The 25963-nt window shown below is 39.2% G+C and overlaps 1 protein-coding gene across 8 annotated transcripts in view; it reads left to right on the forward strand.

Moving 5' to 3' along the window:
- The window catches only part of erg (ETS transcription factor ERG), a 261529-nt gene that overhangs the window by 122119 nt on the left and 113447 nt on the right, over positions 1-25963 (forward strand). The gene's annotated exons all lie outside the window — the stretch shown is intronic.

A 25963-nucleotide genomic window follows, 5' to 3' on the forward strand; every position in this document is an offset into this window, starting at 1 on the left:
TCAGCTCAGCCCTATAATTTTATTTTAGTTATGGGGAATTTTGATATGAATGAAAAATCACAAGTACCTTCTATGAAGCTAATTGAACATTTTAACATTGGTGTCAATGTGTCAAAGTGCATGGAAACTCTTTGATCTGAAATCTCAATTGATTCATTCCAAAAGAGATTTATTTTCCTTTAATTTTAAATTTCTGATGATTGAGGTATTTTGCTTGGTCAAAGTTGCTGAGTTATGTTTCAAAGATGTTATTCTGTTTTAACGTACCATTTTAACTTTTTGTAATTGGGGAATATTATGAATTTATGAAGGGATTTGTTTTAAAAATTATTTTCGAATTTGCTTGTGTGTGTATGTCTGTATCTTCACACATACTCATTGTAAGTATTTCGTGGAGTGTAGTCTTTCCCCTGGGTTCTACCACAGTTACTGAGCCTTGTTTCCATTTTCATTCTTAAACCGCTACCTCTTGATGTCCAAGGAGTAAACAGATAGAATCTGCTTTTTGCATTCTTATCGAACTTTACATGAGATAAACATTTGAGTTTTCAGATCCCCTCTTCTTTATTGAAATAGAAAAAGCGTGAAGCGTAAATTGGATAGAAAGCTTAACTGTGACAGGTCAGTCTATTTAAAGTTGGCATTGAACGCTAATTCTAACTGTTTTCAGTGTTTTTTCTCGTACTCTGGTGAATTTGTGCACACCACTGACAGTCAATAATGGTTTGTGGTAATGTAGATATATATCTGTTTGAAAACAAGAAGAGTAAATACTTTGAACTCCCTAGGAATGAATATGTTACCTCCTCTGATTAGTTAACTATACCGCACTTGGCATGAAACTATGCTATATTTCATTTGAGTCTGTTATTCCAAGTCAAACTGAAGCAGTCGAACAGAGTAAGCAAGAAATCATTCTTGAAGCAGTTTGTGCCAACCTTGCTTGAATATTCCAGCACATGCAGACTGTTTTTCTACACAGGCTGTGTGTGGGATGAATGCTTGGTGGCCCAGGTTTCAGCTTCACGCTTTTGCTCATTGGGAGAGCATGCCATTCGGAAGATTCTGGCAGCGGCAGCTGGGGCTGTTATTTAAGCAGCAAAGCAGACAAAGTGTAGAAAGGCAATTCTAAAGAATGCTTGAATGCGCAGCAAATGTGTACCATCAGAATCCTTCTTCTGGTTTCACTTTGATGATTTAGCTTGAAAGAACTCTTTATATTTTTGACCTGTGCAGTTTGCTTAAGTTTTTATTTCAAGTAAATCTGCCCATCTTTCTTGTCTCTCTCTTGCATTGAAGGTACTGCTGGTAATTTTGTCATTTGCTCTCTCTTTTGTATACAACTTGAACAGTGATGTTTATTATTGAAGTCACACCCATTCCTTCTGCTAAAGTGGTGGAGAGTTGACTGGTTGCAGCAGAACTCTTAATATATCCATCCACTGGGAAGTGTTGAGAGAAATTCCCAGGAAGTCTTGATATGCCAACTCCCCATTGCCATCCCCAGTATAGATCTCCAGCTCGCTGGAAGGCAAATGATGACTTTTCTTTAACAACATCAACAACTGTTCAGAAAAGAAATGAATGCATACTCTAGTTTTAACAGCACTGTACAAAGCCATATTATGTCTTCATAATGCCCTGAGGCTCAATCCTAAATCACAGCAGGATTTTATTACTGAAGACTAAGTGGCACCAGTAATAATTAAATTGATGAATAGTCTTTGTGTGCATTTAGAATTACTGATTCCAATCTGGAGCTAGGTTATATATGTCCAAGCTTACAGCACTCATAGGAGCTCAGCGGTCAGGGTATTCTGCTCTGTTAATTTTAATGCTACCAGAATAAATGTCTTCATACTGACAGGATGTTTCAATGGTCTCCTGGCTGGCCTCTCACCTTGTACACTGCAGGAACTTAAGCCTGTAATTTAAACTAAATGTCGTTCCATCTATACTTCTGTGTATAGCCGAATAACGTTAGCTCACAGCAAGTAAAGCAACTCATTTAAAATTGTGGACACTGATTTTGAATTTCTCCAAAGCCACACCATTCGCTTCCTTTGCCATCTCCTTCAGATTTTTTCTTGAGATATCTATGCATTGTCAATTCTAGCTTCTTGGGCATCCTTGATTTTCCACATTCCACAATTTGTTGGCAGCTGCTTCTTCAGCTTCCTAGGTCCTAAACTATGGACTTAAACTGCTTGAACCTCTCCTCCTCTCTAGTTATGGGCTCTAGATTCATGGTGTTTTACAGCACAGGAAGAGGCCTTTAACCCACTATGTCCCTGCCAGTTTTCCAACATCCATCTATTCTAATACCATTTGGTTGTTGCCTTGTATGCTATGGTGCTTCAAGTTCTCAACTAAATAGTTTTTAAAATGTCTTGCACATTCTTCCCTCTACCACCCTTTCAGCAGTGAGTTACAGATACCTACAAAACACTTGCCAATTTTTTTCTCTCTTATTCCTCTAAACCTCCAGCTCTTTCCCTTAAATCTGTGCTCCCTTGTTAGTGACCCCTCTACTAAAGGGTAAAGTTCCTGCCTCTCTCCATTGTCTTTACCTCTCAGAACTTTGTACACCTCAATCAGATTCCCCAATCAGCCTTCTCTGCTCCAAGGCAATCAGTCCTTCTTTAAGACATTCTTTCGAACCTACCCCTTTCACTATGGTTTAGTTTGTGGCTTGGTGTTATGTTTTAGCTGTTAACACCATTGTGAAGAGCTTTGAGACATTTTGCTGCCTTAAGCACGCTATTTAGTTTGTCTGACAGACATAAGCAATGATATTTGTTCATTTTATCAGTTTTCCTTTTGGACTTGTCACAACTTTATTTTAAATTATTTAATTAGTTATACTTTCTGAAAACAAAATGCCATCTAAAACTGTGTTACAATGTGGGGCAACTATGAACCTGCTTTACAATTTGAGTCTGTGTTGGATCAAGTTTATGAATCCACCCTGAGTTGATTTAAAAGTTTTGAGGTAATGCTTGTTCAAACTATTGATGACCTGCAAAATATTTAACATGGACCCATTTAACTCAAGTTCTTTATGTGTTGGTGTAGAGTTTCACTCAGATTGAGGTCTTCCAATCACTGCCAGGAATTGATTACAGTACGGCTGTATTTTCAGAATGTAGCAATTCCAATATTTAAATTGGAGTGAAGAAGTTTAATGGATGAGGCGTTTAAGATAATTAATATATTTGTCAGTGTATATGGTAACTACTTTCCGTGGGAGGGAATTTCAGATAAAGTTGTGTAAACCAAGCTGTTCAAATAATGGTGTCAGGAAGCATGTTTTACAAAGGTTATTGGAAATATGGAACAGATTCCTCTAGAAAACTGTTGAGAGTAGATGTCAAGAGATATGCATCAAAGGTAAATGAGTGTTAAGTTGGATATCAGCCATAATCCATTTGAATCATGGAATAGACTTGAGGGTGAGTGCCAAACCCGAGGACACAGCTTAAAAATACAGGGTAGACCATTTAGGACAGAGATGAGGAGAAACTTCTTCACCCAGAGAGTGAATGCCCCAGAGGGCAGTGGAGGCCCAGTCTCTGGATTTGTTTAAGAAAGAGTTGGATAGATCTCTCAAGGATAGTGGAATCAAGGGTTATGGAGATAAGGCAGGAACAGGATACTGATTAAGGATGATCAGCCATGATCATATTGAATGGTGGTGCAGGCTCGAAGGCAGAATGGCCTACTCCTGCACCTATTATCTATTGAAGGGCTGAATGGGCTATTTTCAAGTCCTTCACTGGAAGCATTTAAATTAGTAATAACAATAACCACACCTAACAATGAGAATATCAAAACACATTCAGGCCTTGTGGTTACTCTCAGTCATGACAACTGGAAAGCATTTTTAATACAAATATTGCTTCAACTATTTTAGCTATGTATGAAGAGTTTTCCTTTTTTTTCCAATTTAAAGATAACAGTTTCCACAGTGCCCTGCTCAGTATCCTCTATAGTTTGTAATAATTCAACATGGTGGTGTACAGTGCAGTGAATCTCCCTCAAACCATTAACAGGTGAAGGGAAAAGGTCAGGAAAAAGGCACAGTGACTCTCAGTGGGCCCCTGTCTTTCCACTGTTGGGTCCCTTGGCCAGGTATTGGGTGCCTCTGAACAAAGGACTTCATTGGAAGCCTGCAAGCAACCTGAACAGGATATGCTTGTAATAAACAAGAGAAAGCAATTACTAAGAAAATTTAGCAGGTTCGATGGCACCTATGGAGAGAAAACAGAATTACTATTTCCAATCCAAAGACCCTTCCACAAAATCTGAAGAAGGGTCACTGGACTCCAAGCAGTTACTCTGTTTTCTCTCCACAGTGGATCAGGGGATTAGTGAAAAAGAGTGACATCATAGTAAACTGTAAGATCATTGACTGGTAATAGCAACTCACATGACTCTCTAATATAGATTGTTTTCAGGTTGAAGGTAAATAAGGGAAATATTTCCAGGCAACAATCTAAAAGACCAGTAAGAAACTTTTAATAATCAAGAGATGCCGGGTAAGGTAATGTGCTGTACCTGCATGCTGTGGGAGCTGATGAATTCCATTGTGGTTCATGGTGATCGCATCTGTAACAAGTGTTGGTTGTTTGAGGAACTCCAGCTCAAAGTTGATGAGCTGGAATCTGAGTTTTGAACAATGTGACATATCAGGGATGGCAAGAGTTATCTGGACTCTGTACTTCAGGAGACAGTCACACTCTTTTGATTAACTACCTCAAATTCGGTCAGTGGTCAGGGACAGGAGGGTGTTACTAGGAGCAAGGCAGATGGAGGGATCCAGGAGGTGGTGCTGAAGGAGCCTCAGCCCTTGAGTTTGTCAAACAGGTTTAAAATTCTTGCTCCTGGGATTGATGAGAGTAGGGGCTGTAGGGAGGATGAACAAACTGACCATGAATTGTGTTATAGGGTGCTATTCAAAATGGAGGAGGAAAGAGGAATGTAGCTTTCATCAGGGATAGTATAATCAGGGGAATTAATAATGTCCGCTGTGGCCAGGATTGAGAGTTCCAAAGGCTGTGTTACCTGCTTGTGCGTGGGTCCAGGATGTCTCATCTGGGCTACAGAGGAACTTGGAGAAAGAGAGGAAAGATCCAGTTATCATGGTCCATGTGACTACCAGTGATCCAGATACAAAGGGGAAAAAGGTTTTGTTGCGGGAAAATCAGCAGGAGTAGAGGGGTGCAATTCAGGTGCATGGAAAATTATGGAACAAGTTAAAGAAGGAGAGGGTTTATCAGGGGTTATTAAAGTTTCCAGAACCATTAATAGGACAGGAAGCATGGAAAGGGTCAGGAATCTAACTTCCAGCACTGGAGATAAGTGAGCAACAATGAGAAAGTGGGCAGTCAGTGCAGGACTGTTGTGATTAAATATACGCAATATATAGGACAAGGTAAGTGAGCTTGTAGCACTGATTGAAATTGGCAGACATGATGTTGTGGGTATCAGAGATATGTGGCTGCAAGGGGATCAGGGCTGGGATCCAAATATCCAAGGCTAGGGAAATCAGGTGAGCAAAAAGAGGACGTGACAGAGCTTTGGCAAACAGGGTTAAGGAGAATCCAAAGGGATTCTACAAATAAATCAAGGTGAAAAGGGTAACTAGGGAGAGAATAGGGCCCCTTAAAGACCAGCAAGGCTGCCTACATGAGGAACCTCAGGAGATGGCAGAGGTACTAAATGATTATTTTGCATTAGTGTTTACTGTGGAGAAAGATATGGAAAATATAAACGTGGTGAAATAAATAGCAATGCCTTGAAAAATGTCCAAATGTCCAAAGGAGAAGGTGCTGGAAGTCCTAAGATGCATAAAGGTGGATAAGGTGTACTCTAGAAGTCTGTGAGAAGTGAGGGAAGAGATTGCTGGGCCCCTTGCTAAGATATTTGTATCATCGATAAACACAGGTGAGGTGCTGAAAGACTGGAGGTTGGCTAACGTTGTGTCACTATTTAAGAAAGGTGATAAGAAAAAGCCAGGGAACTATAGACTGGTGAGCCTGACGTTTGTAGTGGGCAAGTTGTTGGAAGGAATCCTGAGCGACAGGATTTACATGTATTTGGAAATGCAAGGACTAATCAGGGATAGTCAACATGGCTTTGTGCATGGGAAATTATGTCTCACTAACTTGATTGAGTTTTTTGAAGAAGTAATGAAGAGGATTGATGAGGGCAGAGTGGTGGATGTGATCCATTTGAACTTCAGTAAGGCTTTCAGTAAGGTTCTTCATGGTAGACTGATTAGCAAAGTTAGATCTCATGGAATACAGGGAGAACTAGCCATTTGGATATAGAAATGGCTTGAAGGTAGAAGACAGAGGGTGGTGGTGGAGGGTTGTTTTTCAGACTGGAAAGATGGGCCAATGAACCGAGGAGTGAAAGATGGAGTTTAATTTAGATAAATGTGAGGTGCTGCATTCTGAAAAGGCAAATCAGGGCAGGACTGATCCACTTAATGGTAAGGTACTGGGGAGTGTTGCTGAGCAAAGAGACCTTGGAGTGCAGGTTCATAGTTCCTTGAAAGTGGAGTCGCAGATAGATAGGATAATGAAGAACGCACTTGGTATGCTTTCCTTTACTGGTCAGAGCGTTGAATATAGGAGTTGGGATGTCATGCTGCAGCTGTATAGGACATTGGTTTGGCCATACAATTCTGATCCCGCTCCTATAGGAAGGATGTTGTAAAACTTGAATGGGTTCAGAAAAGATTTACAAGGATGTTGCCAGGGTTGGAGGGTTTGAGATGTAAGCATAGGCTGAATAGACTAGGACAATTTTCCCTGGAGCGTCTGAGGCTGAGGGGTGCCCGTGTAGAAGCTTATAAAGTTATGAGAGTCATGGATAGGATAAATAGGCAAAGTTGTTTCACTGGGGTGGGGGGGAGTCCAAAACTGAGGGCATAGGTTTAGGGTGAGAGGGGAAAAATGTAAAAGGGACTTAAGGAGCAACTTTTTAATGCAGAGGGTGGTGTACATGTGGAATGAGCTACCAGAGGAAGTGATGGAGGCTGGTGTAGTTGCAACATTTCAGAGGCATCAGGGTGGGTATATGGATAGGAAGGGTTTAGAGGGATATGCGCCAAAGGCTAGCAAATGGGACTAGATTAAAGTAGAATATCTCGTCAGCATGGACGAGTTGGACCAAAGGATCTGTTTCTATGCTATACTTCTCCATGATCTTTATGATATTAATCCTATCGAAAGGATAAGCAGATGTGCAGAGGGGGCCGGGTTGCCTTGTTAGTAACTAATGAAAATAAGTTGAGAACAAGGGGTGATATAAAAGAATTGAGGAACCATAAATGATAAAAGACCCTGATTAGAGCTGTGTTCAGGCCTCCTAGCAGTCATCAGGATGTGGGGAAAAAAATAAATCAGGAGATGGAAAAGATAAGATGACAATAATCATGGGGGACTTTAATTTGCAAATGGACTGGGAAAATCAGGTTGGTCGTGGATCTCAAGAGAAAAGAGTTTGTGGAATATCTATGAGATGGGTTTTTGGAGCAGTTTGTGGTAGACCTCAGTAGGCAAACGTAATAAAAACTGAAAGAACTGCGGATGCTGTAATTCAGAAACAAAGACAAAAAGCCGTAACTTGGTATTCCTTGCTCTGTTTAATCACCCTATGAACTTTGTATGTTATGATCTGCCTGTACTGCAAAACAAAACTTTTAATTGTACTTAGGTACATAGACAATAATAAATGAAACGAAATCAAAAATTTCTGGAAAAGATCAGCAGGTTCGGCAGCATCTATGGAGAGAAGTCAGAGTTAATATTTCGGGTCGAGTGACCCTTTGTCAGAACAGATTCTGGATTTGGTAATGTATAATGAGGCAGACTTGATTATCGAGCTGGAAGTGACGGAACGCCTTGTGGCCAGTGACTGTAATATGATAGACTTCACCCTGTAGTTTGAGGGGTGGAGCTGGAATTAGATATAATGGTATTACAATTGAGTAAAGATAATTATATACACATGACGGATGGGCTGCCAAAGTTGCTTGGAAGGAGGACCTAACTGGGAGGATGGTGCAGCAATGACAGGAGTTTCTGGGACTAATTTGGGAGGGCAGAGCAGAAACTCATCCCAACGAAGAAGAAAGAGGAGTATGAAGCAATGATGGCTGACAAGAGTAGTCAGGGACAGAATAAAAAGCAAAAGAAAAAGCATCCGAGATGATGAAGATTAGTAGCAAGCTAGAAGATTGGGAAGTCTTTAAAAGCCAGCAGAGTACAACTGGAAAAAGCAGCAATGGGGGAGAAGGTGAACTATAATGGCAAGCCAGCTAGTATTAGAAAAGAAGAATACGAGAGCTTTTTTTTGATATCAAAAAGGTAAGAGATATAAGAGTGGACATTGGGACAGTGAAAAATGAGGCTAGAGAACTAGTAATGAGGAACAAAGAAATGGCGGAGGAACTGAGTAGGTACTTTGCGTCAGTCTTCACTGTGGAAGACACCAGCAGCATGCCAGAACTTCAAGAGAGTTAAGGGGCAGTGGTGAGTGCAGTGATTGTTAGTAAGTAAAAGCAGCTAGGGTAGCTGAAAAATCTAAAGGTGGATAAATCACCCAAACTAGATTGATTACACCCCAGAGTTCTGAAGGAGATAGCTGAGGAGTCGGCAAAGGAATTGGTGATGATATTTCAGAAATCATTGGAATCCAGGTGGATTCCTGAGGACTGGGAAATGGCTAACATAACATCCATCTTTAAGAAGAGAGGGAGGCAGATAAGGTACCACGCAGGAGGCTGCTAAGTAAGATAAGAGGCCATGGTGTTAGGGGCAAGATACTGGCATGGATAGACGATTGGCTGACTGGTAGAAGGTTGAGAATAGGGATAAGGGCTCCTTTTCAAGAAGGCACCCAGGGACTAGTGGAGTTCTACAAGGGTCAGTGTTGGGACCAGAACTATTTACATTATTCATTAACAATCTGGATGATGGAACTGAGGGCATTGTTGTTAAGTTTACAGATGACACAAAGGTAGACGGAGGGACAAGGTAGTGTTGAGGAAGCAGAGAAGCTGCAGAAGGATGAGGACAAATTAGGAGAGTGGACAAAGAAGTGACAGATAGAATACAACGTGGGAAAGTGTGAGGTTATGCACTTTGGTTGGAATAGTAGAGGGGTAGAGTATTTACTAAATGGGGAAGGCTTCAGAAATTTGAAGTACATAGGGACCTGGGAGTTCAAGTTCAGGCTACTCTTAAAGTTAACGTGTAAGTTCAGTTGGCAGTTAGAAACGCAAACGTAATGTTGGCATTCATTTCATGAGGGCTGAAATACAAAAGCAGAGATGTACTGCTGAGTTTGTACAAAGCTCTGACCAGACCACCTTTGGAATATTGTGAGCAGTTTTGGGCCCTCTATCTAAGGATGGATGTACTGACTTTGGAGGAGTCCAGAGGAGGTTTATAAGAATGATCCTGGGGATGAAAGGCTTGTCACTGGGGGTGCTGGGGGTGGGGGGGGGGAAGGATCTAATTGAAATTTACAGAATACTGAGAAGCCTAAATAGAGTGGATGTGGACAAGATTTTCCACTACTTGGAGAGACTAGGATCTGAGGGCACAGCCTTATAGTGAAGGGTTGACACTTCAGATCTGAGATAGCGAGGAATTTCTTCAGCTAGAAGTTGTTGAATCTGTGGAATTAATTGTCATAGAAGGCTGTGGAGGCTCAATCATTTTGTGTACTTAAGAAAGAGATAGATAGGTTATTGGTTAGTAAAGGGATCAAGGGTTATGGAGAGAAGGCAAAAGAATGGGTTTGAGAAAGATATCAGCCATGATCGAACAACAGAGAAGTTTTGATGGGCCAAATGGTCTAATTCTGTTTCCATATCTTATAGTCTAAGATGACTGAGGTCCCAGTTACCTTGCTCCTGCCAAAGTAATACTCATGGCCACCAAACTCACTGTTGGGGAGTGCGTTATATTCCACTCATTATGTTGCCGTAAGGTCAAAAAAGTTCCTGTGATTTTAAAACTAACTGCTTAGCTGAGGCTTTTGAAACTGAGTCAAAAATTCATAAGAGTGCAGCTGTCATAATGAATCTCCCCACTCCATTGATAGGAAGAATATGCATTTCTATTTCAGACAAAGTGTCTATCAATCAATGGGGGAAGGGGGAGAGGAACAGGTGCAGAACTATTTTATTATCGTCAGCAGCAGGTTGTTTTTAAAGCAACACTTCAAGTAAATTGGAACATAAAACCCTGACAGCAGAGGACATTTTATTTAAATTGTTCACTGCAATTTGGCGTTTTCTCTATTGGCTGAGAGCCCAGACTTCCATAAAAGGCTTCATATAATTGACACTGACACTGTTAGGTAGAAGGGAATTTTGTCTAATAGAGATGTTGTCATAAGCTAATTCTTCTGTCCTTTTTTGTTAATGCCTCAATAATTACTTTTCACAAGATAAATTTATAGGGGAGGTGATAGCTAGTGGTATAATTGCTGGACTGTTAAACTAGAGACCCAGGTAATATTTCGGCAACGTGGGTTCAAATCCCACCACAGCAGATGTTAAAATTTGAATTCATTACAAATCTGGAATTAAGAGTCTGATCATGACCATGGCACCATTGCCAATTGTCAGAAAACCCATCTGGTTGACTAAAGTCCTTTCGGGATGGAAACTGCCATCCTTATCTCATCTGGACTACAGAAGAACCTTGATTATCTGAAGGGGAATATTTTGTTTGGTTAATTGAATTCCGGATAATTGAATGTTGGATAACATAGTTAGGCAAGCATCAGGACCTTGCGATCTTGCCAGATAGCCCAATTATCGGATAATTGAATGCCTGATAATGGATGTTCCTCTGTACATGTAACCCAGATGCACAGCAATATAGTTGACTCTTAAGTACCTCTTGACGGACAATAAATGTTGGTCTAGCCAACAATGTTGTCAACCTGTGAATGAATAAAAGGAAGTGTAAAGTTTTGTTATTGGCACTTTAAAGGCCTGATTTATTAGCACTTTTATATGGTTTCAACAATACAGTTTCTTTAAAAGAAAATTATGATTGTTTTTTTTTAGCTGTACCACATATGCCATTGTTACTTTTGGGTTTATTGGTTCTGTATTGATTATATTCAGTATGAATAGGCATGAAAGCCCAATGTGGTGACGTGGGGGGTATGTTTGGGGATGAGTTAAAGGGCATGGTTTGGCATGGGTTCATGTGGACATGAATGGGAGTGGATAGGAGTGTAAGGAGTCAGAACTGAAGATTGTGGTGATGACTCTAAGAACTGAGATCAGCTTTATAGCAGCACACCTCAGCATTCAGGCACTCCTCACGCTGCTACCGATTTGATTCTGCTCTATCCTGCAGCAGACCCCAGAATGAAAAGCAGGTCTGGAAGAACACTTTCTACCAAGGCTGGTCTGCCGGGTTGGGAAATTAGACAATTACTTTCACCCGTCTTGGGGATGAAAGTCCATGCTATTAAATATATCTTTGATGTGATTCTTTTCTTGTTCACAAACTTAAGCCTTGAGGCTCTTGGTCAGTGGTAGATTATTAGACGTTTAGTGGTTTTTCATCCATTTTGTCATAGTTCCAGTTGCTATTACATGGTTCCTGTGAACTGGGTATTGTGCATATTGGGTAAGTGTCGATAGAGAGATACATGAGGATGGGGGAACATAAAGATAGTTTAGGGATTGTGAGCTGATAATTAGTGGTATGGAGGAACCTGAGGAGGCATGGGATAGCATGGATGATGTAAGGTAGCATGGGTCATTTTTGGAGTGCATAATATGATAGAGAATGTGGTTGCATGGTGATGGGTGTGGGGTGAGGGAGAAGAATGGTGAGGACGTGAATTGTGTGCTTCAGGGAATTTTTTAATTGATGTGGGAGTCAAAGGTGGGCCTTCTAACTGGCCTACTACCACTCCCACACTCTCTATCCACTCCATCACAATTCACACAATGAACTCAGAGATCGACCCTTGTGTGAAAAGTTGAAACTCCTTTGTGAAGTCACAAATGCATGAGGTGTGAATTTTGTGTGCCATGAAAGTCCGGTTGAGTTTTCCCTGAGCTCAGAACAATATTCAACTCTATATTCATGCTTAAGAATAGGTTAAACAAATGTTTGAAAGATGATAAAGAAATAGGGGAACAAGAAGCGCAGGATTAGCACTGCTGCTTGTAGAAATGATAAACACCAGCATGGACAAATTAAACAATATGGATTGCTTCCGTGATGTAATTTCCATGTCACTTTAAAGAAATAACTTAAAAATAGCTCTTACCATTTACTCCAATATCTTATTTATCTCTGTCATATTTCTTGTTGTAAATGTCTTCTCAACAGTTCTTTAAGAAGGTGCATTGTTTTGCCTACAAAATGTCCATTCTTACATGACATCTATGTGTTGCTATTACCTATTTTCTGAATCTCATGTCAATATTTTTACATTTACATTTTACAGTTCAACCCAATTAATAAAAAATAAATAATTTTTCTGTAACTTTTATCTCACTAAAACATCAAAATAATGCTAAATTAGGGTCAAAGTTCCTGTTTACATTGTATGATGAAAAGCAAAACAGCACAGGAAAGTGTCTGATTTAATGTTTGGTCTGTGCTGTTACCTGGCAACCATGGATGAGGTGAAGGAGTGTAGTTGGCCTCAGTGCCCTGAGTTAGTGTAGAATGATCAGTGAGGCCTCGTGCTCCTAATAACTACCTAGAAATTTCAGTTAAATAGTGTGTGGAAGAAACAGAGTTGCACTTAGCAATTTACTTTATCAACAGTTGTTGATGTATTTTGGGCTGCTGGCTTTTGCCAAACTATAATCCCACTTCCTCAGACCCACCAATTAATTTCACTAATTATTATGCGTAACAAGAGTACATGTAGTTCAATTTAATAGGATCATGGAGTTGAGAAGGAGTTTCATATTTTTATTAAGTTGAACTGACTTTGTCTCCACATTTTTGTCTCTCTCAAGAGTTATTAGTTTTATTATAGATAGTGAGGGTAAATAAGGAAAGATTGTGTGACAGGAGAATTGATAAACCTGACAGTCTTATCTTGCTCCTCTCTTTGTGTGTTTGCATGAGATAGTTGCTCAACTTTTCTTCAATGTAGCCTTGGGACATTTAGCTATTTAAAGAGATGATATAAATTTGAGTAATTTGCTCTTGTTGACAAGATGTACTTCAGATATTCATGTGCCTCTGCTGCACGAAATGAGTATGCTTGCAAGGGTGAAATAAAGTGGATTTGACCTACTTGAGAAGAGGTTGCCTAAAGACTTATTTCCTCTTCCTGTAATCTCTCCCGCTTGACTCTCTGTATTCATTTTGTGATCAAATGTCAACAAAACTACAAGAGTGTCAATTGATCAGAGAGATAAGAACAACGTTTCTGCTGGAATATCCTCTTTGCTCATGACAGGAAGATACTGAGGTCCTGACCCAATACTGCGGCACGAAGTGTGTGGTTGAGTTTAACATCTGTCAAACCTCAGTGGGGACCTGCAACTACAGGTTAGTCCAATTTACAAAGCAGCTGCAAATCTCCATTACGTGTAAATTCAGAACTGATTCATGCCCACATAATGTAGGGTCACTGATTATTTTATTGTTCAGGTTAACTGTGTCAAGAAGCAGATTATCTATTGCCGGTGAGATGGATGTTGGTGAACCCTTTTGTATTTTCTGCAAAAATTTGGCAAATGCTGTAATTAGGCTTGTGCCATTTGAGAACCGAATCTTTCTTGCCTGAAGAAGAAGCACAGCTATAATTTTCACTTCTTTTTTTTTGCCCTCAAAACTAGTCTACTTGTTTTTGCACAGCTAATGGCAATTTTCTTTCCTCATTTAGGAAATAATATTGATTTTTCTGGCAAATCTTTGTGAAACCAATGGAAGCAGTGCAATTTTCAGATTAGGACAAAAACAAAATAAATTTCATTGACATTTAGGTCCACGCCTTTGGTATTCCTCAAAGCAGTGAGATGGTCAAGTGATTGATACCAGTTTGTTCTATTCCCAATAGAGCAAAGGGCAGACTGTTAAACACCACTAGGCTCACCAATGGTTCTGCGTTACTTGTCTTGAAATATTTATTGGAAAAAGATCTTTTGTTTTCTTTTGCAAATTCTTCAAGATAACAAACTGCTACCCACAATCAATATTTGCTGTGGTTCTGGGTTATAAAAGAAAGATTTACATTGTTAATCACACTTTTCATGGTAATGGGACATCTCAAAACAGTTTACAGACAATTAACACTTTAAAGTGTAGACATTGTTGTAATGGAGGAAAGCCATAGATAATTTGTTCAAAAAAATTAACCTGTTTTGCTTAGTATTGTTGATCTAAGGACAAATATTGGTCAGGACAGTGGAAGTAATTCCTTCACTTTTCTTCAAAACAGTGGCATGGGATCTTTTACTTTCAAAAGAGGAGGCAGAGGAGCCTTTAATCTTAGACCTTAGATCTTTTTGAAACATTTGGCTGAAAAATTCCTGAAGCTGTGATATTTTAGCTGTACATTCAACAAGTTAACACTGGTGGAGCGGGATTAGCTCCAAGGAATTTGTTGGCCATAATCGAAAGCAACCTTAGTGCAGGGTTAATAGAATCAGAAATTGCTGAAAAAGCCCAGCAGGTCTAGAAGCATCTGTGGAGAGAAGTCAGGGTTAATGTTTTGAGTCTAGTGACCCTTCTGTTCTGAAGAAGGCTCACTGGACCCAAAATGTTAACTCTGCTTTCTTTCCACAGAAGCTGCCAGACCTATTGAGTTTTTCTGGCAATTTAGTTTCTGATTTCCACCATCTGTAGTTCTTTGGGTTATTTTTTGTTCAGTCCAAGGTTATTTGGTCTATTATGTCTGCATCTTTAGGTGTTAATCTAATTTGCTCATAAATGTCATCCTTGTTTTAAAACCTCACCTCCATCCAAGGTCCCACAGGATCCTTCCATATCCAGCAGAGATTTTCCTGCACCTCTAAACATCTCATTTATTGTGTCTGTTGCTCTTGATGTGGTCTCCACTACATTGGGGAGACAGGACACCAATTTGCAGAACGTTTCAGAGAATATCTCTGGGGCACACACTAAAAAGGAAGAGAAAATAAGTCTTTGGGGTGGCGTAGTGGCTCAGTGGTTAGCACTGCTGCGTCACAGCACCAGAGACCTGGGTTCGATTCCCACCTCAAGCAACTGTCTGTGTGGAGTTTGTACATTCTCCCTGTGTCTGTGTGGGTTTCCTCCACGTACTCCGGTTTCCTCGCACTGTCCACAGATGTGCAGTTCAGGTGAATTGGCCGCACTAAATTGCTGATAGTGATAGATGCATTAGTTAGAGGGAAATGGGTATGGGTGGGTTACTCTTCGGCGGGTCGGTGTGGACTTGTTGGGCTGAAGGGCCTGTTTCCACACTGTAAGGAATCTAATCTAAACAACCCCACCACCCTGTGGCTGATCACTTCAACTCCCCTTCCCACTCAGCCAAGAATGTGCAAATCCTGGGCATCTTAGCCACCTGATGACTGGAGGAAGAACACCTCACCTTCTGTGTTGGGACCCTCCAACCACATGGAATCAATGTTGATTTCACCAGTTTCTTCATCTCCCCACCTCCTACCTTATTCCAGATCAATGCTCCAACTCGGCAGTGCCCTCTTGACCTGTCCTACCTGTCCATCTTCCTTCCCACCTATCCGCTCCACCCTCCACTCTGAACTATCATCATCACCTCCCCCACCTACATCCACCTATCACATTCCTTGCTACCTTCCAGCCAGCCACACCCTCCCATTTATCTCTAAGCCCCCTTGCGTGCCCCCCCTCAACACATTCCTGATGAAGAACTTATGCTTGAAATGTCAATTCCTGTGCTCCTCGGATGCTGCCTGGCCTGCTGTGCTTTTCCAGCACTTTTTTTGACTTATTTTAAATTCTATTGATAATATGATTTTCAGATTTTGTAATGTGAAGATTATGGTGGAATCTAATTATTTAACTTTGCTTTTATACTAATAAGTTTATATCTCCTTATTAATTCATTGACCAATGGGAATACTCTCAGTATTTGTTCTCCAAATTATCGAATACTCCTATTGAATACATTGTCTTTTTCCAGTTAATGGATATTTTCTTAGTTTTCCCAAGTATGATCATAATCATATTCTAAATTAATAGGCTAGTTAATACAAACAGCTTTTCCAGGCTGTAATATACTTTCAATAATGATTCAACTTTAGCTTAGTTAATGTCTTGTCCAATATATAGAAGCATAGGAAATAGGACTAGGTGTAGGCCATTCGGCCTGCCATTCAACTAAATCATGGCTGATCTACCTTAAAGCTATTTTCCCACATTATCCCTGATCCCTTGATACCTTAAAGATTTAGAAACCTATCATTTTCTGTCTTAATGATTGAACCTCCACATTTCTCTAAGATAGAGAATTTTACAACTACCCTTTTCTCTCTGAATGAAGAAAATGCTCTTCATCTAAGCCCTAAATGGTTCACCTCTTATTCTAGATTGTGTCCCTGGTTCTAAATGTATGAGTCCTTCATAAATCAAAGTCTATTGGAATTTTGTATGATTCATTAGCTGCTCCTCATCCGCCCCCCCCCACCTTCATACTTCTGTATGAAGTTGGATCTGTTTGAATTTTGTATGATTTATCACTTCTGTATTCAACACCCTTCTACATAAATGCCCAAATCCTATTTGTATTTTAGTCTCTTGAGGCTATGTACCATTGGATCACATCATGGCTAATTTATGTTTTTACTCTAGTTACCAGATATTGATTCATGCCCAAGATACAATTACTTATCCACATTCTATCGATGTCTGTTCTGAAATTTTTAAATGATCCAGCATCCATGGCCTTTTTAGTGGAGGGAATGTCAAATTAACACCAATACTTTGGGATTTAAATCCGAAATTGTCCAGCTGTAATTTTAAGATTGTGTTCTTTGATCAGAATTCCCCTTTGCTATGGCTTCTCTGGGTCTATCTCATCAAATTTCTTCATTACTTAAACAGTACAATTAGCTTAGCCTTCAAACTCTTAAACTCAAGGGAATGCAAGCCAAATTTGTATAATCTGATTTTGTAACTTAATCCTCTCTTAGATATCTCTGTTGCAAAACAATTTTTCCATCTTCCAAATTGTGTTAAAATACATTATTTATATTTGCTTAAATCTCCCCATTTCTCTCCACTGTTTCCTTTTTCAGCCTTTAACATTAATTTCTACAGTTTGCTAAATTCTCTAATTTGGTTTTAATGTAAGTTCATATATTGGTCTGTTCAAGATTGTTTAAAGCAATTTGGTAAAATTTTCATAAACAAACCCATAATTTGCGAAGAGTTTCTGTACTTTGCTCAGTAGATTGATAACAATCAGAATAAAATATGTACCATTCATGCTATCAATCATTCTAGGATTTGGAAGACACTGAACAAATAGATTTTATGTAAGATAGACCAATGTGACATTTTGTGCCTCATGCAATGTAACAGTAGAGTCTAATTTGCTGAAAAAGTGTGGCTTATATTTCAAACTTTATCCTTCCATCATCATTTTATGTTTTAACAGTGTACTCAAATCAGGAATGATTAAAGCTGATTTGTCCTCTGGGACTTTAATTCAATGGAAATAATAGTTAGTAGTTCAGACAATTTTAGAGAGTAGAAATGAGAGATAATTAGTCTGTGTAGAGAACTGAGAATGTAGAAGAATGAGCAAGATTTGGGTCTTTGAAATTCTATGCTTGTATTCCAATTGTTTGGACTAAAACCTGTATGTATTTCTAGTTGATGTTTGAATCAATTTTGAAAGAACAGTTGGATCCTGTGTAATCAACTTTCCATACTTTTCTTCTGCAGCTTTTTAAAATTTTCTGTTGACACATCAGGTTTATGATGAAACAAGAGAATAACAGATATTGTGGGATTGCCCAATCAAGTCACTGTTTCATTAAACTGTAGCATTAAAAGGCAGAGAGGGAGTTGCAGCTTCGAAAAGGCCAAATATAACTTGAAGAAAGGAGGTTACAGCATTTAAATCTCTCACAGATTCGAAGGTGTTTGTGTATTATGTTAAATGGGCAGTTACATTGCTGCTTTTTCTGCTTTGCAAAGTATCCACACGTATAAAGGGACCGCTGGAACCCTGAACGTTTATAAGCATTCCAGACCTTATTTTAAATGTTTAGAGAGTGTGGATGCAACTAAGAGAGCTGTATTCAGAGCTGGACATCATTAAAAAGGTTTTACAGGCCTGTAACCTGGTGCCATAACTACTGACCCGGGATTGTAGCTGCAATACATGATCTCTTTGAACAGTGTCTCTTCAATTCAATGAATTTGAAAACCCAGGACAGCAGTGTGCATTGTTCCACCAGCCATCAACATCTGAAATGATCCATTTATTATTATCCATGGTACGTTTGTCATGGTGTACTGAATTCCATATTTGTCACCAACAGAAGATCTCCAGGCAAAGTCTAATTTAGCTAGACAATGCACCTCAGTTGATTCCTCTCTTAACATTAAGAGATATGGAAACTATTTGGTGTATGAACCTCCTTGCCTGCAATAAGCAAAGGTTCCACTCCTCACATTTCAAAAAACTCCCAGGAAAGACAAGGACGCAGTTTAATTTCAGACCTTCTGGCACAATTCCATTCTAGTTACAGGAGAACACATTATAAGGGCTGTGGCTTATTGGCCTTCAGGCCTTTTCCTGGGCTTTACATCATAGGTAATTTACCTTGGAATAAAAGCAGGCCAATCTTGGATGTGATAGAATTAGTGAAGTCTAGGAAAATTCTTAGGAATTTGAGAACTGTTGTGATAATCTGCTACAAACCGGAATGCAGAGGTCACAGAAACTGAACTGAAAGGATGTTTGCCTAAATACTTGAGGGCATAGCCTGATTCCTTTCTCCAGCTGTGAATATCTTTAGTGCCCAGGAATTAGCAAAAACAAACTCACTCTCTCAACTGGTTCTATTAAGTGAGCTGACAAGTCTTACAACATTTATAAGACTTCTCCCTATAATACGTAATGATTTGTGACAAGAAGATTTTTGTTTTCCAATTTTTACCTGACACTATGCAGAATTATATTCACTTGAAGCTCATCGCTCCTAAATCACTAACAGTTATGGGTTTTGCCTTGTATGCCTTTAAGCAGATAAAGGTTGCTTTCACACATATATTTCATACATGCTTAATTTAGAGCCCATATTGGTATGATGTGCAAAGATTCAACCAGAATAATCCAAATTCCAAATACCTGCCAGTCCTCTTTAAATAAAGTTACCACTAATGGCACCTTACACTGCAGTAATTCCCCAGGCTTTTCTAGCAATGTCATCTAAATATACAACCTTCGCCATTTGCACAGTAAGGGCAGCAAATAAATTGGAAAACCACCACCTGCAAGTTTCCCTCCAGGTCTCTCACCATCCTGACTTGGAACCTAATCACCATTTCTTCCCAGTCACATGGTCAAATTCTTGGAACTCCCTTCCTAACAGTGGGTCTCCCTATACACCTTAGACTTGACAAGTTCAAAAAGGCAGCTCACCACCTCAGTACAATAAATGCTGGCCTAGTTAGTAATGTCCCATGAATGAGTAATAAAATGTCCTGGCTCTACAATCCATTGACATGATTCTTCACTTGTCATGGCATTGCCAGTGGCTGCATTGGCAAGGTAGGCCTGAAGCAGGGTGGTGGCAGAGTCGAGTTTGGGCCAGTACGGTGTTTGATGGCATTGCTGGTGTCTGCATTGGCAAGGTCCAGCAAGGGTATCAATGGAGGTGAGGGTGTCATGGAGGCAGGATGGCACCGCAGAGTGGCGATTTTCATTCCAGCAACAGTGATGCAGAGAAAGGGACTCGTACCTGGTCACTAGGCCCATCAAGGACTGTAAAGTTGAACACTTTTTATTTCTTTCCTTTTCTGCCTTTATATTCTATATTTTGGGGTTTTTTTTCAGTGTTTTAAGGTGGCGCAGGAGAGTGGCGACACTATAGAACCCTTTTCACTGTAAGTTTGTAACAAAATGCATATGACAATAAATGAATTGAATAGATCTCTGATCTGTGTGAATCATTTTAGCTATTTTACAGAACAAGACTGCAAACTCACCCGAGTTGGGATTGTGAATTCCAACCTACACCTTTCCCAATAAAAACAAATGAAACAATCAATGGAGAACAGTTTTAATATTTCTAAAAACTAAATTATTGGTGAAAATCTACAGTAAAGAGAAAATGCAGGAAATATTTAAATCTTTTATTTATATTTTAAATCATATGTGGCTATTAATAAAGGACACTGCATTTTTTCATCAAACTGGCTGAATTCAGCTGTGTCGATACCACAACACAAGGAATGATTCATGTATTTCATGGTCCTGTACACAGTGCAATCAAGCATTGGCGAATCACTCGGGAGCCCAAGAGGGCGTTTGCATAATCAGCATTTGTTAACTTCTCTCTCTCTCTCTCTTGCATTTCATTTTTGTGTTCTGTTTAACAGTTGGCTTGAGCCAGTCTGGTGAAGGTTAATTACTCTTTTGGTTAAAGCAGTTCTTTGCACAGATGGGTTATCAGACCCCAACACTTTGAACAGGTCTAATCTCATTTCCGACACCACTTCCTCTTCCTCAAACTGATTCTTACTCAGCCTTTGAGTCTATTGTCAGTCATTTGAGTGAGGTTGACTTACTGCTCGCTAAAGCACTGCCTGTTTTTTTAATTATACAATAACACAGAAGATTACTTGTAAATGCATAATGTATTTGTCACAACCCTATCAATGTTTAGTTCCTTCTCAGAATCAAAGGCTATGTGTCATCAGAAACTTTTAAACTGCAAGCCAAAATGACTGTTTACAGAATGCCATTGAGGGTACTATGGATGACAATCACACAGCAGTATTGTTATGGAAACTGTATTTTATGTTTAGGGAGCTGAAGCTACTCAAGTTAGCTGACAAGTTAATCCTGGCTCTTTTGTCAATTACGCAACTTGTTCTGCTGTCAAACTGTTGGTTTCTCTTCAATAGTTATGGTATGCCACATTCAGAGTAAAACAGCTTGTAAGATATTGCTGTAAGCAAGAAAAAATTGTATATGACGTGACTAGAGGACATTACTAGCTTTCACCTAGTATATTTTGCATCGAGAAGCATTTGTTTGAACTTTGAGTGAAAGCAGTCAATATCAATGTCCTTACCACTGAGCCAGGGAACCTGGGATCAAACCCCAAGTTGCCATAACACATCTGAACAGATTGATAAAAAAGCAATATCTCCTTTGATTTTTGTTTCCATTTAAGTCAATAATAAATAGATACAAAATTGGTGCTAAATTCATATCACTTTATACAATCACTCAATGTCAAAATGATCCTAATACACACTGAGCCAGCCTCAAATTTTACGTTTCTTAGAAAGGTATGTGTTATCAGCAGGAAAGTAAGTTTGCTGTCAGTTCTTTCATGTTAGACAGGCTAAGGAGTAGTATGCTTTGTAAAAGAGAAGCTTTTAGGTTTGGCCCCACACCACACTAAGTTATCTGTCCTCATTTGAGGCACTATAATTAACCTTTATTTCCATAGAATACAGAAGGAAAAACCATCAGCAGTTGCAGTTTCTAAATGCAAATCTGTAATTCCCACTGGCAAGTTTGGATGCATGAATGTCCTGTATGAATCGGCATGGACATGGCTCTGGGGATTTCCATAGTTTAATAAAATGGCTAATCTCATTGTCTCGGTTTTGAATCAGTGACATTCCTAGTGTATGTGGCTCAGTTACTCACTGGATAAGCTTTCTGAGCTGTGAGAGCACCATTTATATGACAGAAGTGACAAGGGGCATAATGCAAGCCAAAAGCAGTAGTGCCTAGAAATCCTGCAAAGGGCTGAATTATAGAAGAAAACAATGCTAAGATCTTAGATTTTGATGCAGAGGACAAAGAAAAACATGTGGACAATTTCCTTTATACTAATTAACTTAATACCTATACAGGATGAGGTGAGTTGCTTCAGCAGACAATCAATATGATTCTGTTCACAATTCTGAAATATTCAGTCCTTTTATCAATATCAGTCTGTAACCAAGAGGAAGCAGAGGTTTAAGGTTTTCCTGGTTTAAATTATGTATGCAAGGAAAAGAACTGCTCGTCCCCCTTTACTACAAATAATGATTTGTGTGCCTCAATGAAAGTTCGAGTTCCACTCCATTTTCTTTCTAGGTTGTAGAGCTTAAGTTTCCCATAAACTGTTCTCACACCAAATCTCTTTTTCTCACTTGAGATTATTTCCTTTGCTCACATTCTCCACTTCCCAGTGTTGTATTGCAGTCAGTATAAATAAATATCAGGCACAAAATATAATATGAAGCTGCTCTGATATTACCTTTCAGCTTAACACCCATTTCTATTCCCTTATTTATATGTCAAACTAGTTTTAATGTACTACCATATTTTCCTTTTTGCGTATGGGGAGACAATTTCCTGTTTAGGGCTTGCCATGTGGGAAAATAGTGTACAAGGAGACATGGAGACAATGATAGCAGCGCCTCACTGGTTAACTCATAAGTAAAAGGTACACATCATAACAGGAAATATTGTAACTTCAGAGATATTAGTTGTGCCATAAATGTTTACTTCCAGTCATTGATCTCTGATTAAAACCAGTATTTATATATTTGACTCACCAAATCGAGGGAAGTTTCCATTTAAGTAGAACTCATGGTTGAGCCTTGTCTCAGAAATGATCACCTAGAAATTTAATGATGCCAATTACATTTTTTGGTGTAAAAGTTAGGATTAAAGTATTTGATAAGGCAAGTGCTATCCATCTACACTTTGTGCCGGACAGGTGTCACCCACTATATTGTTATAGGCATCAAAAGAGGTGTCCATGCCCCCTATCTATGATTTGGGTCCTTTATCTGTGCAAATGAAAGGGCCTCTTGTCTATTTGGTCCTCCTTTTATGAAATTGAGTAGCTTGAACCACAATCATTGCTTGGCTGACCGCATTTGGGGAAAACCGGCTGTAAATGTGAATAACCTATGATCCTTAAAGGAGCCACTGCAGACTGTCACCACACAGGTATAGTTTTGAAAATTGCTTAAAAAAATGTGGAATGTGGTGCTGAGCTGAAAATGTGTTGCTGGAAAAGCGCAGCAGGTCAGGCAGCATCCAAGGAACAGGAGAATCAACGTTTCGGGCATAAGCCCTTCTTCAGGAATGAGGAAAGTGTGTCCAGCAGGCTAAGCTAAGCATTCCTGAAGAAGGGCTTATGCCCGAAACGTTGATTCTCCTGTTCCTTGGATGCTGCCTGACCTGCTGCGCTTTTCCAGCAACACATTTTCAGCTCTGATCTCTAGCATCTGCAGTCCTCACTTTCTCCTCGAATGTGGTGCTGACTCTGTCTCAGTGCTTCTTCCTCCCTCTTCAGGTTACCTATCTTCCATCCTGCTCAACATCACCCATCTGATTTTGAACACTGATTTGAGAGCTACTGCTAGTAGTGTAGTAGTCTGATAACATTCAAATCCCTTTTGCAGTCCATTTGCCTGGAGAGATCAAACAGGCATCTATAGCTTGCTGGTGTGATCTCAACAAGACCCAAGGATCAAGATTGGCCGGGCGACAGGCCTACCTTCCCAACACATTCTTTACGAAACACTTTTAAGGTCCATGTTATTTATTTATTCTTCAAGGGGTATGGCTGTCACTAGTGAGATTCTCTGCAGATTTAATATAAACCAAATGGTGTGCTAAGCTATTTCAGAGAACAATGAGAGTCAGCTATATTCCTGTTGATCTGGTGTCACAAGTAGGAAAGATCAGGTAAGTTTAACAAATTTTCTTTCCTAAAGGACATTAGTGAACCAAATGGATCTCTATGAAACTGGTTTCATGGTCACCAGAAATGATAGGCAATCAGCAATTACTGAGATTAACTTTTAATAGCAGTGTTATTAATTCCACCAGCTGCCATAGTGGGATTTGAACACATATTTCCAGAACTGAATGTCTAGATTACCAGAATACTGATATTATCACTACATTACCATTTCCTCCAAAGACTTCTACTTCAACATGTATTGGAACAAAAGCTAAATTGTTTTGGCTACATAGACTGGAATGCTTTTACAAATAAAAGTGCTGTTGTGAAGATGCATTGAGGGGAGTTGATAGCAATGTCCTGATTGCACCATCAGCAACTTATGCAAACATGGTATGAAGCAAAATGGAAAAGAACAGCCAACAATGGTAACTTTTAAAGTGAAAGAGAAAACGCCCAGCACAACATCTGAAACTGGATGTCACGTGTGCATTTTACAACAATAGCTCATTGCATTGCAATCTGCTGATTTTTGTTGGACTTGTCAAATAATGTTGAAATGAAAGTCAAAGGCAGTGGAAAAAAGACTTGCATTTACACGGCATTTTTTATGCCTTTAGCCAGTACTTTTGAAGTGGAATAGCTGTTGAAATAACCCTATTCGTAATATTCAATTTTGGAAATGCAGGAAAACATTTGTACATAGCAAGATCCCATAAACAGTTACAAGATAATTAACTATCATCTGTTTTAGCGATGTTAATTGTGTGATAAATTTGGAGGGCACTTCCCTGGTCTTCTTGGAAAAGGGACCAGATGTATTTGACTGAGTGAACAATCCTGGTTTAACATTGCTTAAAATAACATGGCCCTTGCGAAGCTGCAGACCTCTCTCAGCACTAAACTGCAGTACAGCAATGTTTGAATGGAGATTTTGCTAAGGTTCAACATTGCATGTAACCTATAATGAACAAGATTGGGCATTCCTAATAACTTCTTCAGTAGCATCACAAAGCTTGATTTCAGTGATGTCATGAATGGGGTACAGCCAACTTGGAATGGAACTTCATGACATCAGTGAAAAAGGGATTCTGCAACAAAATGTCTATTTCCAGGCTACCTCTGATCAGCAGTTTTAAGAAATGTATTTAATACAAGAGAAAGACACCTGAAATGTACCAGTAAGCATATAAACATTACATAATTCTTTGAAATATTATGTGACAAATAAGTCAGGAAGTGGTTTGAAAATATTCTGTATTACACATCAAAATAATAACATGCTTTCATGGAGGAGAAAAGGAGCATTGTATGTTTAGAATATGTTAGTATAAGATTTGTTTTGAAAGTTCAGAGTACTGTATTTATACTGGCTGAGATTTTGACAGGTAAATAATGCAAGATTAAATTTTGTTCTGAGAACAGAGTGGAAATGTTTAATGAGAATAAAGACTTTTTGTTATTAAGTACTTAAGGGAGCAGGTTCCCATGTAGACAAATGGAGGAAATGTTGACCATTCAAACTATATGCTGCAGTAAACATGCATGACGAGTCATTGTGAGTCTACTGCTTTCACTGGATATCTCACAGATTTTCTGGTTTGTCCCCATTTTATAGTTGAGACTTAAAGATTTAAGTAGTGCTTTCAGCCATTTTTTATTTTAAAAAAGTGAATTGATTTCAAAAGGAAGTAAGTTTGAAAATTTTTGCTTTTAAAGTCATTCAGCCAAATATGACTGCAGGGGTCACCAAGTACTGAAAAGGGACGGGATGGGTTAAATTAGTCATGTTATAACAGACAGTGATGTTGAAAGGCTGCAGGGTGTAGATTGGCTTGTATTGTATTGAGTATAGAAGATGATGCGTAATGTAACTGAAGTGTTTAAACAGTTAAAAGGATTTGATAGTGGAGTTGCGGGAACTCCACTCGAGGGAATTAAGAGCATAGGGCCTTAATCTTAAAAATAGATACTGGTCATTTAGTCTTTGGAGCATTTCATTTCACACGGAGGGAAATTCTGATAAGGTTCAAC

This window comes from Chiloscyllium punctatum, chromosome 15, assembly GCF_047496795.1.
Source record: "Chiloscyllium punctatum isolate Juve2018m chromosome 15, sChiPun1.3, whole genome shotgun sequence".
Taxonomy (NCBI): Eukaryota; Metazoa; Chordata; class Chondrichthyes; order Orectolobiformes; family Hemiscylliidae; genus Chiloscyllium; species Chiloscyllium punctatum.